The sequence below is a fragment of the Lissotriton helveticus genome, chromosome 5_1 (assembly GCF_964261635.1).
Source record: "Lissotriton helveticus chromosome 5_1, aLisHel1.1, whole genome shotgun sequence".
Taxonomy (NCBI): Eukaryota; Metazoa; Chordata; class Amphibia; order Caudata; family Salamandridae; genus Lissotriton; species Lissotriton helveticus.
This window is the reverse complement of record NC_136065.1, coordinates 1,537,695,160-1,537,715,469: the sequence shown is the minus strand read 5'-3', so window position 1 is coordinate 1,537,715,469 and position 20,310 is coordinate 1,537,695,160.

The following is a 20,310-nucleotide window of genomic DNA, read 5'->3' as shown; positions in this document are numbered from 1 at the left end:
GGACCTTGGACTCTTGGCTTGGGCTCTGGTCGGGACTCGCCGCGTTCCTCCACCGTCTCGTTTGGATGCTGGACCGCCTCCTCCGTCTCCTCCGTGGGCCTGAGGGATACTTGAAGCAGAAATATCTGCCAGTGCACGGAAGAGTTCCGTCACGACTGCAGAGGGTCAGGGGGTCGGCGTGGCTTCACCGACGCGTGGGGAAAGGGCAAGTCCCTGTTCGGGCGCCATTATGTGGTAAATAAATAAATAATACCCTATTTTTGACTAGGCATATATCATAACAGATAGCTCAATAAATAAGAGTCAAGATTCGAGGTAGTAGGAGTTGTTGCAGGTTTATTACAGCATAAGGACAGGGACAGGACGACCTGCATAGGAACAGGATGACAGGGCCCGGCAGCTGCCGGGGCTGGGTCTGGGATGAGCGCGCTAACGTTTAATAACAATACATGAACTTATATACATAACACAAACACATAGCATTACATTGCAGTAGGCGTAACAGTGGGTGGAGCAGAAGGCGTGACGCGTAGCAGTCGCGAAAGATAAGAGTAAAAGTAGGTGTAACTGGGCGTATACATAGACATGTGGTGCAGACGTAACAGAAGATGTCATGAATGGGGCGGAAACATTGGAGGGGGCTACCTAAGGAGCCGGGACCTCTAACCTGGTAGTGCGCGCAAACTGGCAATGACGTATCACTAGGAGAAGCTGGGGGCTATGAACTCTGTGCTAGGAGCAGAGACTAAAGTCTGGAGGGTCGGAGCGACATGTACCTAAACCCTATCTAGTATCTGATGTTTAGGGAACATGTTGATATAAACTAGAAGTCAGGAGGGGAAAGGCTAACTTGATTCTAAGACTGGACCATGCATTATTCTACATGTAGTGCGTGATGAAGAATATTAAATGACCAGTAAATACAGTATTTCTCTAACATGGAGACGTGAAGGCTAGACAATGACGGAAACTATCGATGCAGTTCAGTAGCTTAGGAATGCAGAGAAGGAGGACTGAACTGATAACTGGAACTCTAACATACTTTTGGCAGACTCAGAGGCAGAGCCAAGCTGCACCGGGCACTGCGAGGCAGGAAGTAAGTGAAAGGTCGAGGATACAGGTGGGGGCTGTATCGCTCCTCAGCGAGGCTTCAGGAGACAGGAGCTGAATCTGATGTCCAGGCCCTTTTGAGGCCTAGAAACGGGGACTTTATAATGAAATAACGTGCACACTGAGAAACGTGGCAACGTAACTTTACATAGGCCTGATATTCGTATTATTCACGAGGACTGGAAACTGGCATACTAGAGGTGGACACAACTGTAATTGCGTCATTAATCAGACATGGGGAATAACATATGCATATTGGTCATGCACACATAACATATGATGGATGAGGCGTAGGGACACAGAACATGGCAAAATTTACTTTTCCACAACTTTATGAAGCCGGCATAGAGGTAACTGCTCTAGACTGGATCGCGTCCTACCTTCGAAACAGAACTAATATCATCCATACCCCACCTTTCCCGTCCAAACCGTACTCCACAAACGCAGGGGTCCCTCAAGGTTCTATCATCTCGCCCATGCTTTTCAACATCTACATGAAGTTATTACCAGTACTGATCAATAAATTTCACCTCACGTGCTATAACTATGCAGATGACTCTCAAATACTCCTTCAACTGGAATGCCCCAAAGACATTGGAAAATCACCAATTTTCAGCTGTCTCAGTGCCGTGGATCAGTGGATGACTTGGAGCCATCTCAAACTGAATGCTTCAAAAACTGAAATACTCACGTGTGGCAAATGGAAACATTACAACCCGCTTGCCGCATGGCCTGATGAACTGGGATCACTGCCTAAAGTATCGAAGGAAGTAAGAAACCTCGGAATGACCACGGACTCCAAGCTGTTGATGAATGCCCAAGTGGATAAACTAGCAAGATCAAGCTTTGCTGCTATAAAAACGCTGCAACAAATTTTCCCTCATTTGGGATTTCCACACAAGGTCCAAGCTATCATCTCCCTTGTTCTGTCCAAACTCGATTACACCAATAGCCTCTACCACGGATCACCTTTAACGACCATGAAAAGACTACAACGGATTCAGAACTCAGCTGCCAGACTACTCTTGCATATCAAACCGCGAGACCACATCTCCCCTGCCTTGAAAGCCCTGCATTAGTTACCGGTTGCCAGAAGATCCATGTTCAAGCTGCTTTGTATCACCCACAAAGCAATACATGGAATAGGACCACTCTTCATCAGGAATAAAATCACCAAACACATTCAACAAAAAGGAACCTCCGCTCTAAAGGAGCATCTCGCCTCAAAATCCCACCATACAAGAAAAACCCATGGGTGGCACATGCTTCTCTGTTCAAGCAGCCAAACTATGGAACTCTTTACCCCCCAACATAAGGTCCACCATCAACCACTTTATCTTCAGAAAACTACTCAAGATTTGGCTCTTCCCCACATAAGCACCATACGCAAACAGAAATTTACAGCATATCCCTCCCCTCCAAAACTCCTTTTTACTCATCCATAAGCCTCCTCCTACTGCTAAGACCTAAAAAAAAAAACTTCACTCTTTTATCCCTCCACTATCCTTTTCAATCAAAATTAACAGACTAACATGTTCACTTCTCAAATTCCATATTCAACTATACTAATATACTACCCAAATAACTGAATAACATATCCACTATTCAAATTACTTCATATTTATACTATACTAATTTTCAACACTAATCCTTTATGGGTTGCAGAGTGGCATGCTACTCGCCAGAAAAGCGCTTCAACACCCATCAGGGGTAACAAGTGCTATATGAATGCAAATCTTTCTTCCCCTTTTATCCCTCTGCTATCCTTCTCACTCCAAGTAACTGACTAATATCCACCACTGAAATTACTTCATATTTTACCATATTAATTTACCACTAATCCTTTATAGGCTTCCTGAATAGCGTGCTTCAACAAGCGCTATATAAATACAAACCTTTGTCCTCCTTTATCCTTCTGCTATCATTTCAAATCCAAATAACTGACTAACCTATCCACCACTTAAAATGTACTTGCATGTTTCACTATACTAATTCAACACTAATCCTCTATGGGTCCCGGAGTAGCGTGGTACTCGCCGAAAAAGCGCTTCAACGCCTCGTATGGGGTAGTAAGCGCTATATAAATGCAATTACAATACAATACAATACCACCATCACCACCAATACCACCATCAACAGCAATACCACCACCACCACCAATATCACCACCACCAATACCACCACCAACAATACCACCAATACCACCACCAATAATACCACCACCAATACCACCACCACCAATACCACCACCACCAATACCACCATCACCATCACCAATACTCCCACCACCACCAATACCACCAATACCAGCACCACCAATGCCACCACCACCACCAATGCCAGCACCACCAATATCTCCACCACCAATACCACCACCACCAATACCACTGCCACCATCAATACCACCACCACCAATACCACCACCAATACCACCACCAATACCAACACCACCAATACCAACACCACCAATACCAGTACCACCACCACCAATACTAATACCACCACCACCACCAATACCACCACCAATACCACCACCAATACCATCACCAATACCACCACCAATACCAGCACCACCAATACCACCACCACCAATGCCACTACCAATACCACCACCAACACCAATACCACCACCTCCAATGCCACCAATACCACCACCCATACCAATACCACCACCTCAGTCCCTTTGGCTCACTAGTAATAGCAGGGGCACTCTACAAGGCCGGAGCTGCAGCAGAGACCATCCCTCCCTCCATGTCTTCCTTAAAGCATAGCCCAACACCAACACCAACACCACCTCCAATACCATAACCACCAATACCACCAACACCACTACCACCACTACCACCACCAATACCACCAATATCACCACCACCACCAATACTACCACCACCACCACCACCAATACTACCAGCACCACCAAAAATACCACCAATACCACCAGTGCCAATGCCACCACCAATACCACCACCACTAATACCATCACCACCAATACCACCACCAATACCACCAATACCAAAACCAATATCGACACCAATACCACCATCACCACCAATACCACCACAAATACCACCACCAATACCACCACCAATACCACCAACACCACCAATACCACCACCAACAATACCACCAATACCACCACTACCAATACCACCACCACTAATACCAATACCACCACCAATAATACCACCATCACCAATACTCCCACCACCGCCAATACCACCAATACCAGCACCACCAATGCCACCACCACCACCAATACAAGCACCACCAATACCACCACCAATACCACCACCACCAATGCCACCATCAATATCACCACCACCAATACTGCCACCACCCATACCACCACAACCAATACCAGCACCACCACCACCAATACTAATACTACCATCACCAATACCACCACCAATACCAACACCACCAATACCATCACCACCACCAATGCCACCACCAATACCACCACCACCAACACCAGCACCACCAATACCACCACCTCCAATGCCACCAATACCACCACCCATACCAATACCACCACCTCAGCGACTCTTGTTCACTAGTAATAGCAGGGGCACTCTACGAGGCCGGAGCTGCAGCTGAGACCATCCCTCCCTCCATGTCTTCCATAAAGCACAGCCCGCCCTGCACCTAGAGGTGAAGCCAGGGCCCTACTATAGCTGGAGTGTTTTTATTAGGCAAAGATAGCAATGACATTACGCAATGCCACACTGCACACTCAAATCCCGGAGGGGGCAGGAAATAGCCCCCTCCTCCCGCTTTTCCTCCTGAGCTGCGACAGTGTAATCATAGAGCGAAAGGTGTTGGAGCGCTTTGTTAGTGTTTTTTGCTCGGATCATATGTAACTCTCACTTCACACTGTACTATTTATCACTACTTTGAAGACATCGCAGGCCGGTCTCCTCCTCTGATATTTACAATCCAACAAGAGGTTGAGAAGGCCCTTTATTTCAATGCAATAGATCTTGCATTTACGAGAGTTTAAGCTATTAGTATTGTAAATGACAATTTTTATTTATTTATAAAGTTTTATATAGCACGAACATGACCCACTGGGGTATCAGAGCACTTTACCGTAGACTGTTATCACACATTATACATACAATTGGAAATCGCATACAATACAAAAGAGGTAGACATTGGTGTTTGGATATAATCGGTGACAAATAGTCATCAGAGAGTTAAAGTTTTAGGATGTTAATTTGTTAATTGGAAACATTTTTGCTTCTTTTTTTAAGGCGGTAAAGGAGGAGATTCTGCTTACATCTGGGGGAATGGTGTTCCAGATCTTCTGTGCGATACCTGAGAAAGCTCTGCACCCAGTTCTCTTTTTGTGGAAGGATTGAGGTTTTAGTAGTAGTGAGCTCGAACTTCGTGAATGTCTGCATCCTCCCGACCGCTCTAGCTTTTGTGCTAAATAGCTGAGGGTGTTGCTATGTAGGGCTTTATGTGTCATACAGGAGATCTTTAGTTGTATTCTCGCCTCGTAGAGTAGACAGTTCAGAGCCTTCAAGGCCGGGGTGATGTGGTTATTTCTTTTTATTCTGTAGACCAGCCTGGCCGCAGCGTTAAGCGATCCCCTGAGCTGTGCTAGCTTGTATTTTGGAAGACTGCATAGAGTGGTGCTTCCATAGTCCAGTCTTGGTAACACTAGAGCTTGTACCGCCATTTTTAGATCAGTATGTGGGAGGAAGGGTTTAAGTTTCCTTAGGATACTCAACTGATGATTGGCTCCCTTGGTGGCATTGTAGATTTGCGCCTGCATATTTAAATGTTTGTCCAGGGTGAGTCCCAGGGATTTTGCGGAGTCAATGATGTATGGGGCGCAATCAAAGGAAGTTAGATGCCTCAGCCATAAGTCTATCTTGGGTGTGTGATTGGGAGGGGAGATGAGGAAGAATTCAGTTTTCTTGATGTTGAGCATGAGGTGGTTGCCATTGAGCCAACTTTGGGTATTATGAAGAATGGCGTTGAGGGAGATGAAGTCATCTGGTGAGGAGATTTTCATATATAGTTGTGTGTCGTCCGCGTAGAGGTGATATAGAATGTTTGCAGAATTCAGCGCATTAGCAAGGGGTTCCATGAGTAGATTAAAAAGGATTGGTGATAGTGCTGATCCCTGTGGAACTCCTAGGGTGACCATGGATGGTTGAGAGAATGATTGCTTAATCTTGATTCGTTGGGTTCTGTTGCTTAGGAAGGAGGTGAACCATTGTAACACTGGACCGGTTAGGCCCATCCTTCGTTGAAGTAGGGACAGAAGATTGTCGTGTTTAACCGTGTCGAAAGCGGAAGATAGGTCAAGAAGTACCAATAGGTACGATTAGTTATGATCTAACATTTTTAAAATGTCATCCATTATGTGGGTGAGTGCTGATTCGGTACTGTGGCCTTGACGGAAGCCAGATTGGTGTTTATCTAGGAGGCTGAAGTTCTCAATGTGGTTGCAAAGTTGAATGTGTGCACATTTTTCCAATAGTTTCGCCAGAGTGGGGATGTTGGATATAGGGCGATAGTTGTTGAGGTCTGTGGAGAGGGAATTGGCTTTCTTTAGTATAGGTGTGACCTGCCCTATTTTAAGGCAGTAAGGTATGGAGCCTTGCCTCAGAGAGGCATTAACAATTTTACCATAGGGGTAGAATAGAGGTCTTTATCATTTTGAATACAGATGAGGGTAGGTGATCAGAGAAATGATTGGCAGGGTTGAGCGCTAGCAGGGTGCTATAGATTTCGTGTTCCGGGATGGGTGAGAAGTAGTGCCAGTTGGCATTGTTTTTTGGAGCTTCGATCGGAAAGCTAAAAAGGTCCTTGGTCTGTGTGTAAAGAATAGACTCATGGTCAGTAGTTTGTTGGAGGTCTTTCTTGGATTGAATGTCATTTTCAATGGTCCTAGTCTTTTCTAGGAAGAATTTGGCAAGCTCGGTTGCTTAGCTCCACCACGTTTGGAGAGTTACGCAATTGTTGTTTTACGATTTCGAATAGTTTTTTTGGACGGTTAATGGCTTGGCTCAGCTGTGTTTTGAAGAAGTCTGCTTTAGCTTTTAAGATTTTTCTGTTGTAAGTATTTCTCAGCGGTCTAAGTTGCTATAGGTGATCATTGGAGGGTGCTGATTTCCATGTTCGCTCAGCTAGTCTTATCTTGCGCCGGTCCGAGTTTAGGTTCTCATTGAACCATGGTTTGGAGATTTTGGTGGCAACATTTTTTTCTTGGAGGGACGCTGTGGTATCAAGGATTTCAAGCATAGTGGCATTGTAAAAGTCTGTGAGATCATGGACTTTAGCCATGTCTTTCGAGGTGTCAGTGCGGAATCGCATTGGGATACCAAGGCATTGGGATTAATATTTTGGATATTCCTTTTATATTGTTTTGTTTTTGTAGGTTGGCTTCGTTTTGGAGTTACCTCACTGTTGATGGAGAAGAAGATGCGGTAGTGATCAGTCCAGTCACATGGATGATGGATTCTAGTGATATAGTGTTTGTTTTCGCTATGATGAGGTCTAATGTCTCCCCCTTGTTGTGGTTTGGGCTGTCACAGAATTGGGATAGATCCTGGTCTGACAGAAAGGATTTGAGACCGCTTACATCATGATCGCCAGTATTGTTCCAATGGAGATTGAAGTCTCACAGAACATTCTGCGGCACCTGTGAGTTGTTGTCTGTAATGACTTCCATTAGTTCATCAATGAACTTCAGATTGTCACCCGGGGTGGTATATTACGTGAAGTTTGCAGATGATGCCCTTGTCATCAGAGATGTTGGTGCAGAGATATTCACAGGAGGATAAGGAGATGGAGTCTTCTTGATTAACTGTGATTGTGTTTCGATAGATGCAGGCTAACCCAACTTCGGGTTTCACAGTTCTATCCAGGCGAAATATATCATGACTAGGGGGGACCAGTAGGTCAAGGATGGGAGCAGAGTAACTATTTAGCCATGTTTCGGTGAGGATGATGATGTCTAGATCATTTGAGAGGATGAGATCATAAATGACTGCAGCATGTTTGTTAGCCGATCTGCAATTGATTAGTGCACAATTTTGTTTGCTAGTCGAGTGAGTGAAGGTAGACTTCATTATGTTGACCTTTGTGAGGTTTTCCCTAATTATGGGTCTGTAGTTGTGAGTTGGTTCTCTGTAGGGGTTGGGTCAGATGGATTGGATAGTGCCACCTAGAGACGTGCTGCTGTCATTATGGCTGGTGTATGATATGAGAAGGTCATGTAAGTCATTGTCAGATAGTCCATCCATTGTCCTCGTAGGACGAGCCGGGTCATTGGGGGAGATATTTTACTCCATCTTGTATAGTCTGGGTGTGGATTCGTGGTGAAGTATCTGCTGGTTTGCCGACTAATTTGGTGGCGCTATTGCTTTATTAGAGTTTAGGAGTTCATTGGTGATTGATGATAGATTTTGCATTGTGTCCTTGAGATGGGCTAGGCCTATGGTTATCTCGTTGAAACGATCAGTCCAGTCATGGTTAGGACACTTAGTTAAGTGTGTGGGCATGTGTTCCCTTATAGTGGTAGGTACTCCAGTATGGCCTGATTGCATTGAGATCTGGATATCAAGTTGAATGGGGATATCATTATTCGTTTTTGATGGGGTTAGTTGAGTAAGAAGGGTTGTTGGTGGGTCAGAGTAGATGTGAGGGATGGCCTTAAAAGGTGATAGCATGAGAGGGGCTGCTGCATGTGAAGGGGGTATGGTCGCTGAGTGTTGAGTATGGATGAGTGGGTAAGGCATTGAGGGCATTAGGGGTTGACCGGGGGACCGGGGATCAAGGTAAATGTCGAGTCAAGTGGAGATTTGTCAGATAGCTCACCTGCTGGTTGGGAGATTGGGATGTCAGGGGTGGAGTTTCAGTTGGTGCATTCACCATTGGTCGGCAGGTGAATCAGGTGTGTGCCTTCATTGGGATGGTCGGTATCTAAGTTTATGTGTGTCTGAGCTGGACCGGAGGGCCCTGGTGTGGTTGAGTCAGTTGTGAGGGACGTGTAGGGGTAATTAGGGGTGTGGTGAGATATAGGATCCCTTGATGTTGTTAATGGATTAAGTAGCAAAGGTTGCGTGTCTTCCGGATAAACAGGAGGAGTCCGTGTCAGAGAGTGAATTGTTCTTGCTGTACGTTGCTCTTTTAAGAGTAGGAAAGATCTTGTCTATGAGTGCTAGATTGCTATTAGAAGCTTTTATGAGGATATTACCTTTATTGTATATGGATATGGTGGCATTCGCCTTGCAGAGGTCCGAGGCTGTAACCGCCAGATTGAGGGCATGAGGGGTTTTTTTGGTATTGAAGATTCGAAGCATGGAGTAGAAGGTCTTCCTCCACTGTGCATGTTTTTTGGTGTGGAAGATGAGGTCATTCGATAGTATGCCTTTGTTGGTGCAGAAATAAGGGTCTGAAATCAGTGTCTCCGGGTGAGTTTTCAGTATCCTGTGTTTATGCTTCTTGGCTACATTTTTGGTAGATTGGGGGGTAGGAAATGGTGAAGGCATGGAAACCTGATGACTGTAAGCTTTTCCATATTTATTTTTCCTCTCTCTTCTTCATCTCACTTTCTTCCTTCTTTCTCTCTTTCTTCTTTTCTTTTCCCTATCACTTTTGTCTGTATTTCTTTCTTTCCTTAACTCTTGGAATCACCTTCACTGCTTCCTTCTTTCAGCTATTTGTTGATAGCTTAAGTCTGTTATCTGTCTGGTGGAGGCATTGATGGAAGTTAGGGCTGCTCAGAGAGGGCCGCAACCTTATCAATGTTGTTGGGTCCTGTGTGTTGGACCTTCTTCAATAGGCCCATACGCCCTAGGGATAGTCTTTACCTTCTCTTGTTTGCCCTGTTTAAGGTTAATCTACACTGCTTCCTTAGCGGCATCTCATGTCTGCTCAATGCGTTGTTTTTTGTAAACACCATTCCAAGATGGCTGCCGCCTTTTCTTTACTTATGCAGTCCTCTTTTTATGCTCATTATTGCGTGAGGTGGGCGCCATCTTCCCATGTGAAGCTGACTGCCCCCGAGGCAATAGTGACCACAAAATGGAGGATTGAATCCCTGGACACCGGGGACCTCACCCCTCCAATCAGAAACAAGCATTTACAATGCAATGGTCTCGGCATCATTAAAAGTAGAGCTATTGGCATTGCTCATGACATTTCTTTTTTTTCCCTTAAATCATAAATAACAGCACTCACTGCTCTGCGCACTCACTGCTCTGCGCACTCACTGCTCTGCGCACTCACTGCTCTGCGCACTCACTGCTCTGCACACTCACTGCTCTGCGCACTCACTACTCTGCGCACTCACTACTCTGCACTCACTACTCTGCACTCTGCACTCACTACTCTGCACTCTGCACTCACTACTCTGCACTCTGCACTCACTACTCTGCACTCACTACTCTGCACTCTGCACTCTGCACTCACTACTCTGCACTCTGCACTCTGCACTCACTACTCTGCACTCTGCACTCACTACTCTGCACTCACTACTCTGCACTCTGCACTCTGCACTCACTACTCTGCACTCACTACTCTGCACTCACTACTCTGCACTCTGCACTCACTACTCTGCACTCTGCACTCACTACTCTGCACTCTGCACTCTGCACTCACTACTCTGCACTCTGCACTCACTACTCTGCACTCTGCACTCTGCACTCACTACTCTGCACTCTGCACTCACTACTCTGCACTCTGCACTCACTACTCTGCACTCTGCACTCTGCACTCACTACTCTGCACTCTGCACTCACTACTCTGCACTCACTACTCTGCACTCTGCACTCACTACTCTGCACTCTGCACTCTGCACTCTGCACTCACTACTCTGCACTCTGCACTCTGCACTCACTACTCTGCACTCTGCACTCACTACTCTGCACTCTGCACTCACTACTCTGCACTCTGCACTCACTACTCTGCACTCACTACTCTGCACTCTGCACTCTGCACTCACTACTCTGCACTCTGCACTCACTACTCTGCACTCTGCACTCTGCACTCACTACTCTGCACTCTGCACTCTGCACTCACTACTCTGCACTCACTACTCTGCACTCTGCACTCAGTACTCTGCACTCACTACTCTGCACTCTGCACTCACTACTCTGCACTCACTACTCTGCACTCTGCACTCTGCACTCACTACTCTGCACTCACTACTCTGCACTCTGCACTCACTACTCTGCACTCTGCACTCTGCACTCACTACTCTGCACTCACTACTCTGCACTCTGCACTCACTACTCTGCACTCTGCACTCACTACTCTGCACTCTGCACTCACTACTCTGCACTCTGCACTCACTACTCTGCACTCTGCACTCTGCACTCACTACTCTGCACTCTGCACTCACTACTCTGCACTCACTACTCTGCACTCTGCACTCTGCACTCACTACTCTGCACTCTGCACTCACTACTCTGCACTCTGCACTCACTACTCTGCACTTTGCACTCACTACTCTGCACTCTGCACTCTGCACTCACTACTCTGCACTCTGCACTCACTACTCTGCACTCTGCACTCTGCACTCACTACTCTGCACTCTGCACTCTGCACTCACTACTCTGCACTCACTACTCTGCACTCTGCACTCACTACTCTGAACTCTGCACTCACTACTCTGCACTCTGCACTCACTACTCTGCACTCTGCACTCACTACTCTGCACTCTGCACTCTGCACTCACCACTCTGCACTCACTACTCTGCACTCTGCACTCACTACTCTGCACTCACTACTCTGCACTCTGCACTCACTACTCTGCACTCTGCACTCACTACTCTGCACCATTGCGAAGATTCAGCCTTAATGTATGGACATTCGTACTGTCCAGCATATGTGTAAATGATGCTCCACTTACACGGTCACGGGTATAGATAACCAGCACTACACTTGCATAGAATACTATGAGAAGTCGAACATTCCACAAGGGTTTTAAGCCACTTCTGAGGTACCAGCCAAGTATTTCTGCCTCTTCAGAATCACCAGTGGCACTTTTTGTACATGGTGTGAGGTAAGGGTTACTCTTTTGCTGAGATACAGAATCGCAGAGGCCTCCTAAAAGCAAAGTCGTTCCCCTGTGCAAAACAATTATCTTATCAGGCAGCCCGTGAGACAGTAAGCATGTGCGCAATACGAAGAAAGTGGAACGCGAAAGAACGCAAAATTGGATCGTTTCCCCCGATTTCTGTCGTTTCCCTCAATTTTTGCTTAGGGTCGTGTGACCGAGACTCGAACCCGGGTCCTCTCGGTCCGAGGTCGAGCGCCCTAGCCGTTAGGCCACCTCCTCTCCGCTATAAAAGCGGCATGCGGGGAGCATCTTGTGGTTTTCAAAACCCATTTGTGCGGCCTACTCTCCGCCTCCGTATCCCGTGTAATCGGAAATGTGTGGCACCGTCACAAGCCTCTCCGTAATTAGCACCGGGCCTGAGTAACGAGAGAAAGGATTACTCCCTTATAAAGTGCTTCAAACACGGCTATCGGTATAAAGCGCCACTTAGATAAACAAGGCCACAGTTAATTGAATGCCCTCAATTTTTTAGGTCTAAATTCAATCGCGGGCCCTATGCTTTATCCCGTTCTCAAAGAAAGGGAACTTCGTATCCTTTAATGTAAGTTCTTGAACTGAAAAGCTTATTATTCTTTCAACAGTAGCATGTCTCCCTCTTGTTTAACTCCACCGAGAGTTTCATTTGCAAGAGAGTACCCAAAGCGCTACTGAGAAACTAGGGGCTGTTGCATTTAAATATCCGCAAGCCCAACACCAAGGCTGCCTAGTCTTGAATTTGTCTTGTGCTTTTTTACTACGGAGGCCGCTAGCAACCCTTCCGCCTTCCGGCCATGTCGGAGGCTGCCCCAAGTATTACATTATTTATCTTGGCACTGTGCAATGGAGTTTCTTGTTACCCATCTCAACGAGCGTCATGTTATCGACCTTAGACGAATGATAGGCAGGGCAGCCCTACAGGATCGGTGCCTCCTGGTCCTCGTGGTGTCCAGCTGGAGGGCCAACTCTTCAGGGTGCAATTGAGAGACCTGAACTTGCCATCACAACTGTCAGTCGAAATAGGGGGCGGGTTATGCCTCTCACCGTGGCCTCGGTGGCCTGCGCAGTGCCTACCTCCCGGTGCTGGAAGGTATTTCGTGCGTAATAAATTGGACATAAGCTGGGCAGTCTTTAATAAGAGGACGTGCAAGATTATCCCTTTCACCGGCCAAAGCTTATCTCTCAATGGATGGCTGAGGGCCATTGCTCTACAGTTAATTAGCAGCAGAGGTAAATCAGGCTCTGGTCAGAGGTCACAAAGGACCGATGTGTGAGGCGGGAGGAGGCCCGAGAAATGAAGAGCAAACGGCTGGAAAGGATCCCAGTGCATCTGAGAAAACCCAGCGCTGAACACTGTGTATTTCAATATAAACAAGAAATCACTGAGGTCCGTTTTTTTTTTGCCGAGTTTTATATAGCGCAAACTTGACCCGAATCGGGTATCAGAGCGCTTTACAGAGCACCAGTTACGTTACATGAGGACACAACACTCACCTTTAAAGTTGCTGGGGACGGCCGCCGGTGCAATCTGCAGACTGCAGACTTCACAGGAGAGGAGGGGCTGGGGCCGGGAGGAGCAGCTCAGGCTCGCAGTCCGTAGTCGCAGGCTCCGCTCAGCTCGAAAGGAATTTGAAAAGGAGGAAGTGGGGGGGGGGGCCAAAGATAAAGGGCAAGATTACCGTGTCACTGTTCTGTTGCATGCAATGGTGTACGCGCTCGCACCATCTGGATTGCATTACACGGGCACTCTGACAGCTCGTAATTAAGATTAATCACTCTGCCGTGCTCGTTCTCGCACACAATATGCCACATCGGGCACGCGTAAATTACTTACATCCTATCACGGCAACGCTACTACATACACAGCACAGCGAAGACGAATCACTAGGCAGATGACAAAATACACTAAGGAATGTGTCTGTTCAGACCCCTAGAGATCCTTTCTTTCTTCTTTAGCATTAGGAGCTCGAAGCTCCACCCCCTTTGTGGGCGGAGGCCGAGCCCTAAAAAAGGGGTTTGTTGGCTCAGATGATCAGAGGCCTTATTGAGGACTTTCCCTCCGCGCTCCCGGGATGGGGGAGGGCTCTCCGCTATAGAGACAGTTGACGCCCCCGTGATGGGTGCACGATCGCAGGGCTAGGTGTTTAGCAGGATGCCTTTTATTTATGTTCTAAAACCCAAAACATAAATAAAAGGCATTGTCCTTTACAATTCTAATAGCTCAAACTTGCGTGAATGCGAGACCTATTGCATTGTAAATGCTTGTTTTTTTGGGTGACCGGGCCTATTTTTTGTCCTCATCCGACCCTGGTAGGAGCCAAGAGGAGCATGCTGTGTGTGCACTGACTGTGCGGGATGCACCAGACCAAAGGAAACACCAGTCTGCAGAGCCGCCGCCACTCTTTCTGATATATGTACTAAAGACTCCACACGACACACAGTCTAAGTGAATATGTAGTGTGTTAAACATGCTAACATGAACTTTCAGTGTGTCACACGACTTTTCCTGACTCACATGCTAAAGACCGAGCCAGCATGTGCGCTCACTGTGCATGCCGCACCATTTAAGTGAAAATTCAGTCTGATGAACGTGATAAGCTGACCGGAGTCTTCACCACAGCTGGCGCTGATGCACTCACCAAAGAGCCTGTAGTGTACACACACCCTCCAAGAGGCACAATATAAATACAAGTTGGTTTAAAAAAAAAAGTTCTAGGATGCGGTCACCGCTGGCCGCATTATAGCGTTTCCCCCCTGTAAGCCATGTTAAAAATCAAGTAAAAAATCAAAGCAATAAAACATATTGCTGAACAGTACCGGAACTCTTCACTGTGATTAAAATATAAATTGCTTGTTTAGGCATGTGCACATCTTCTGTGAAGGATGGGGGGTGCCCTCCATTCTATGTGCAGCCGACCATTCAGGCACAGGCTCCAAGTGACAGTTAACAACCAGAGTGCTTACTAATCACAAAGAACGTGATTCTACTGCGCATCATACTGCAGCGCAAATTTGTTTTAGAACTCACCTTCCCGCATAGCACACTTACTTGGCGAAGGAAACATGCTTTTATCTGGAGCTGGACCAATTTGCAGAACAATGGGATGCAGTCGCTATCTTTAAGTGGAATTCAAAACAAGGGTGAGCAGTCAGACAAGCAAACAAGAAGTGGCTCTCTATTTCGTGACGCACTCAAACCATGCCCCCGCCCCCTGAAAGAATAGTTCAGGTAAACTCAACAGGCTCTTGCAACAAATGGGTTAACTGGCTAACTAGGCAGTAAGCACACATAGTACTTCAGCAGTTCACTACCATCATCAAAGTCGCTTGAGTACACAAAATCAGATATCTTGCAAATAAATAGTATTCTGTGAAATTTTGAACGTCCAGTTATAGAACATTAGAAAAGTTGAAAACCAGGTGGTCAGAATCATTGTCAGCAGATATTGTGAAATACTTCATTGCTTCTAGTGTAAGGAGACAGTTTCCTTGGGCCTCGTCTGAACACCCCCAGAGGATTACACACAAAGTTTGTCCAGAGATCTCAGCAGTAAGAATACACCCTACCAAGTTAGTTTAAAAGAATAGTGAACTCAAACAACTGTGTCCATTTGCTTAATTGAAAGGTTGTATAATCATCCTTCACAAGGTTGCTCATGTTATCGATTACTGGAGGATGAAAGCCTAAATTTGCCACACCTAGAATTGAACCCTTAATCAGCAAGGTCCAGGCCGGTTTCTGAAGCCGGAGACGTTCGACTTCCTGTAATATGTAACATGAAATAAGTGTTCCGGCGTTTCACATGCTCTTCAACCTAAAAAGAGAAATCGAACGAATGAAGCAAACAGGGCAGAAGGAGTTAACTAGAAGTATACAAAATTAATGTAAATCAGTATCCTTCATCAATCTTTTGAATCCATGAGCATAGAGACGACTCACCGATTCTTGTATAACTGTATACTTGCCAGTGGCATAACGAAAGTTGAAGGGCCTAGGGTGACCAACCGTCCGTAAATTTCACGGACAGACCGTAAATTAGACCCCACGTCCGTTGTCTGTGAGGATCCCTTTTCGGATGCCTTTTGTCCGTAATTTTAGACATTGCAGGGAACAGAGCTATTCCCCTGCAAAAGGCCTCAGCAACCTAATGGGGCCGCCTAGCACTCCTCTGAACACAAGAGCAGCCCCACCCGACCCATTGTCATTCTGTGTGGGGCTGATTGCCCCATACAAAATGACAATGGGTCAGTCTGGGCTGACACGGCATGTGGTGGCCTCCTCCAGCCTCGGTCCAGGGCTGGGCATTCTGTCACATGGAAGTGCAAAAACGCCCATGCTGATGCTAGTTGAGAAGTCAGTTAACCAAAGGAAGGCCGTGTAAGAAGTTCAAAGGAAAGGATTATAGTTATAGTATAGCAGCCATGGTTGCTGCTTTTTTATTTATTTTATGCAACTAACAACAATTGACAAAGCCAATAGTTCTGGCTTGTTGTAGGTGTAACATTACTTGTTCTAAGTGTAACGTTACTTGTATTATATATCTGGATGTAATGACAGAAGCAACAAAAATACCAGTCGGGCGGCACTGTGCATCAGGCATGACTCATGCCTTCCACTTTTTCAGATTGCCTATGTGCAGGGGCATAGTGAACCCTGCCCGACCCCTTCCTTTAGAACCTACAGCGAGGGTGGAGTTCTTGATGGGTCTCATAATTAATGTGAAAAGGTGAGTGAGTATGTAAGTGAAGGGATAGGTTGGATGGATGGCTGGATAGATGAGTGAAATGATGGATGGATGAGTGAAAGGGTGGATGACGGGTGAGTTAATGGGTGGATGGATGAGTGAAATGATGGATGGATTGATGAATTGACAAGTGAAAGGGTGGATTGATGAAGTGATAAGGGAAAGGGTGAATGGATGGAGGGATGAGTGAAAGGGTGGATGTAAGGCCGGATGAGTGAGTGAAAGGGCGGGAAGATGGACAAAGGGATGGATAGATGAGTGAAGGAGTGAAAGGGTGGATGGATGAGAGAAAGGATGGATGGATGAGTGAAAGTATGGATGAATGATAGTTTCAATGGATGGATTCATAAGTGGATGAGTAGATGGATGGGTGGGTGGATGGAAGGATGGATGGATGGCTAAGTGAAAGGGCATTGAAAGAGAAAGGGGGATGGGTAAATGGATGACTGAATGGATGGAAGGATGAGTGACTGGATGGATGAATGAGTAAGTGAAAAGATGGCTTGATAGGTAAATGGCTGGATAGATAAGTGAATGGATGGGTGGGTGGAAGAGTGGATAGATGAGTGTAGGGATGGAAAGGGTTAAAGGGTGGATGGATGATGGATGAGTAAAAGGGTGAATTGAGGGATGGATGAGCGAAATGATGGATGGAAGGATACGTGATGGATAGGTTTGTAAATGGATGAATATGGACATGGATGGGCACACAGATGGAAGGACAGAATGAATGGTGAAAGACTGAATGATGGATGAAAGTATGATTACACATTGTAAGCCCCATTATCTTAAGCAACATTTCCTATACATTGACTTTCACATTTATGAGTGATTGTCTCTATATAATATATGTGTGTTGCAACGCACTCCAACACTCTGCCCCACATACTTGGGATGGGTAGCACTATAGAAGAAATTAAATACACATGAGAGAGGGTCTATGTGAAGATGAGGGGCGCCATTGGAGGGTGGTATCACGGCCAGACTGGCCGCATCAGGCGTTTTCTCTGGGAGCTAGAAAGGTGGGGGTGGTTTTGTTACCACAAAAAGACCTGCACATTTGCTTACAGCTGCGCACATACTGACAAACCATGAAGTGCACAATTGTCTCAACCTAATATAAACTTATTTTCACTTGTACTTTAGTAGTTGTCAATTTACTTACTTATTTACTATTGCACAACCTTCTCTGAGTCTGTAAAACTTACCTTTTGTCCTGAATTTTGACCCTTTGTCCTGAATTTTTACACTCACTGTCCTGTCCTGAATTTTCACCCTTGCCAGTTGGTCACCCTACCTGCAAGGGACACAGAGGGGCCCCACTCTGGATTGAATCCGGAACTCTCTGGCGTGAGTACTGTGCTGAGGGGGCCCCATGCAGCTCGCCCCCTGCACTGCGGGGGAAGCGGGGGCCTGTGTTACGCCACTGATACTTGCTCAGTAACACCTTTACTGGGTAAAGCGCGAAACAAAGTGTGCATTAAATAAAATATGAGTATATGATGTACACCTACTTAACATAATATTTTAAAACCACTATATTTCCTATGGCATCTAAACTCGCAATGCCTATTGGAACTCCCTATAACGTAGTGTATATGTTTTTGTACGGCGAAAGGCTTGTGATATACGTGGCAAATCGAACACGTGCTGGGGCTTGCTACTTACAAGTGCAGGGCTCAGTGGATGAAGGCACAGCTGCCCGCTTAGCGCTGAGGGCGATCCAGGGCCAAGAGAGTGCGCTAACTAGGCTAATTGGCTAACTAGGCACCCCAGCTCCCATAACACCAGAGGAGGATCAGCACAGCAGCTGTGAAGCTGGCGCCATGCTGATAAATGAAAAGGTGTGCTGAAACATGAAACGCTATGCGTACTCGCAAATTGGTATGTACAACAGTGTCTGTGCCACTGATTGCGATTCCTAGTGGGATCTCAAATTGCATGCCTCATGTATATCCACGAGGCACTCGCAATTTGGGACCCCATTGGGAATGACTGGCCCTCCCAGATATGGTGGCCTGCTGGGCTCAGCAGACCAACATGTCTAGGAATACTTTTCAATAAAGCAGTTTTTAGGTCGAAGTCTGCGTAAGCTGCGCTTGCACAGTCTCGCTGGCGAGATCTTATGATCTTGAGGAGCTTTCACTAGCGGGCTTTAAGCCCGCCCCTCTTTCCCATTGGCTGGCGTCACCATTTATGCTAAATGGTGGCCAGCCATTGGGAAAGAGCACTTGACGATGTACAGTTTTCTCTATTTCCGCCGTCCCACTTGGACGGACTGACCTGACTTCCTGCTAGCGTAAAAGGTTTGTTATCTTTATGGGGCGAAACAGATGGCCCCATAAAGAAGATAATAAACCTTTTACGCCAGCAGGAAGTCAGGCCAAGTCCGTCCAAGTGGGACAGCAGAAATAGAGAAAACTCGGCGTCATGGCGAGCGCTTGTTTCGCTACGTACTCGAGAAGTCTACCCTGTGACTGGACAAAAGAAAGAGAATTCCAAATCTTTGAAATTAACGTCTTGTGCAAGCCCCACGGAAGGAAGGGAGTAATAAACTACTTTTCTGAAAGCGGGGAGGAGAGCACGTTCTTACTCTACAGGCCTGCCCCTAAAACACGCGACAGCAGGAAGTCAGAGTGGGGTAATGTTCTCCACGCCAGGGCCCTCCTCTGTCCCAGGCGCGCTGACACCGCCGCTCCCCAGGCCGTCCTCGCCAGTTGGATGTACCCTTTCTGCTGGCAGGCGGTGGCTCGGGTCATTCGCACTGGGACAGGACTCCAGCGGGCCCCCGGGTTCATGTACTCTGCAGCCTGCATGAGCAGTGAGGAGGGGCGCGGGCCATGGCGACTCTGTGTCCTGCAAGCTCCTCCCCTGTCCCAACTCCTCTGCCTTCTCAGAGAAGGGCCGGTACCGTAACACCACGCTGATCCCGCACAGCTGACTTCAGGCGTGTTATTTGTTTTAAGGTGCACGTGACGGGACCGGATGTAGAAATTTTAGCTTATGTGGCCAGGTTTGGGTATGAATGTAATGTTTTGGAATCTATTTTGAAGAGAGTTTCGACATCTTGTACCACGAGTCGCCAGGGCTTCACACATGGTTCTCTTGTTATTCCCAAGAGTGTCTGAGAATGGAATGCTTGGTGCCTTTGAAGGCATTTTCTTCCTAATTTACATAAATATACACATTTGTCCTAAACTGCTAATTAGGTTGTTTATTACAAGTCAGGATAACACTGCTTTGCTGAATACCTAAGTTTCCCTTGGTCACCATTGATTTACGTGTAGTTAAGTGTAAGGCTACAAAGAAGCACCACTTTAAACCATCTACACCCATGTATAGCAAGTAGGGCCAGCTTTGCACTCCTTCTACCATATAAATTAAGTACCTATGGAC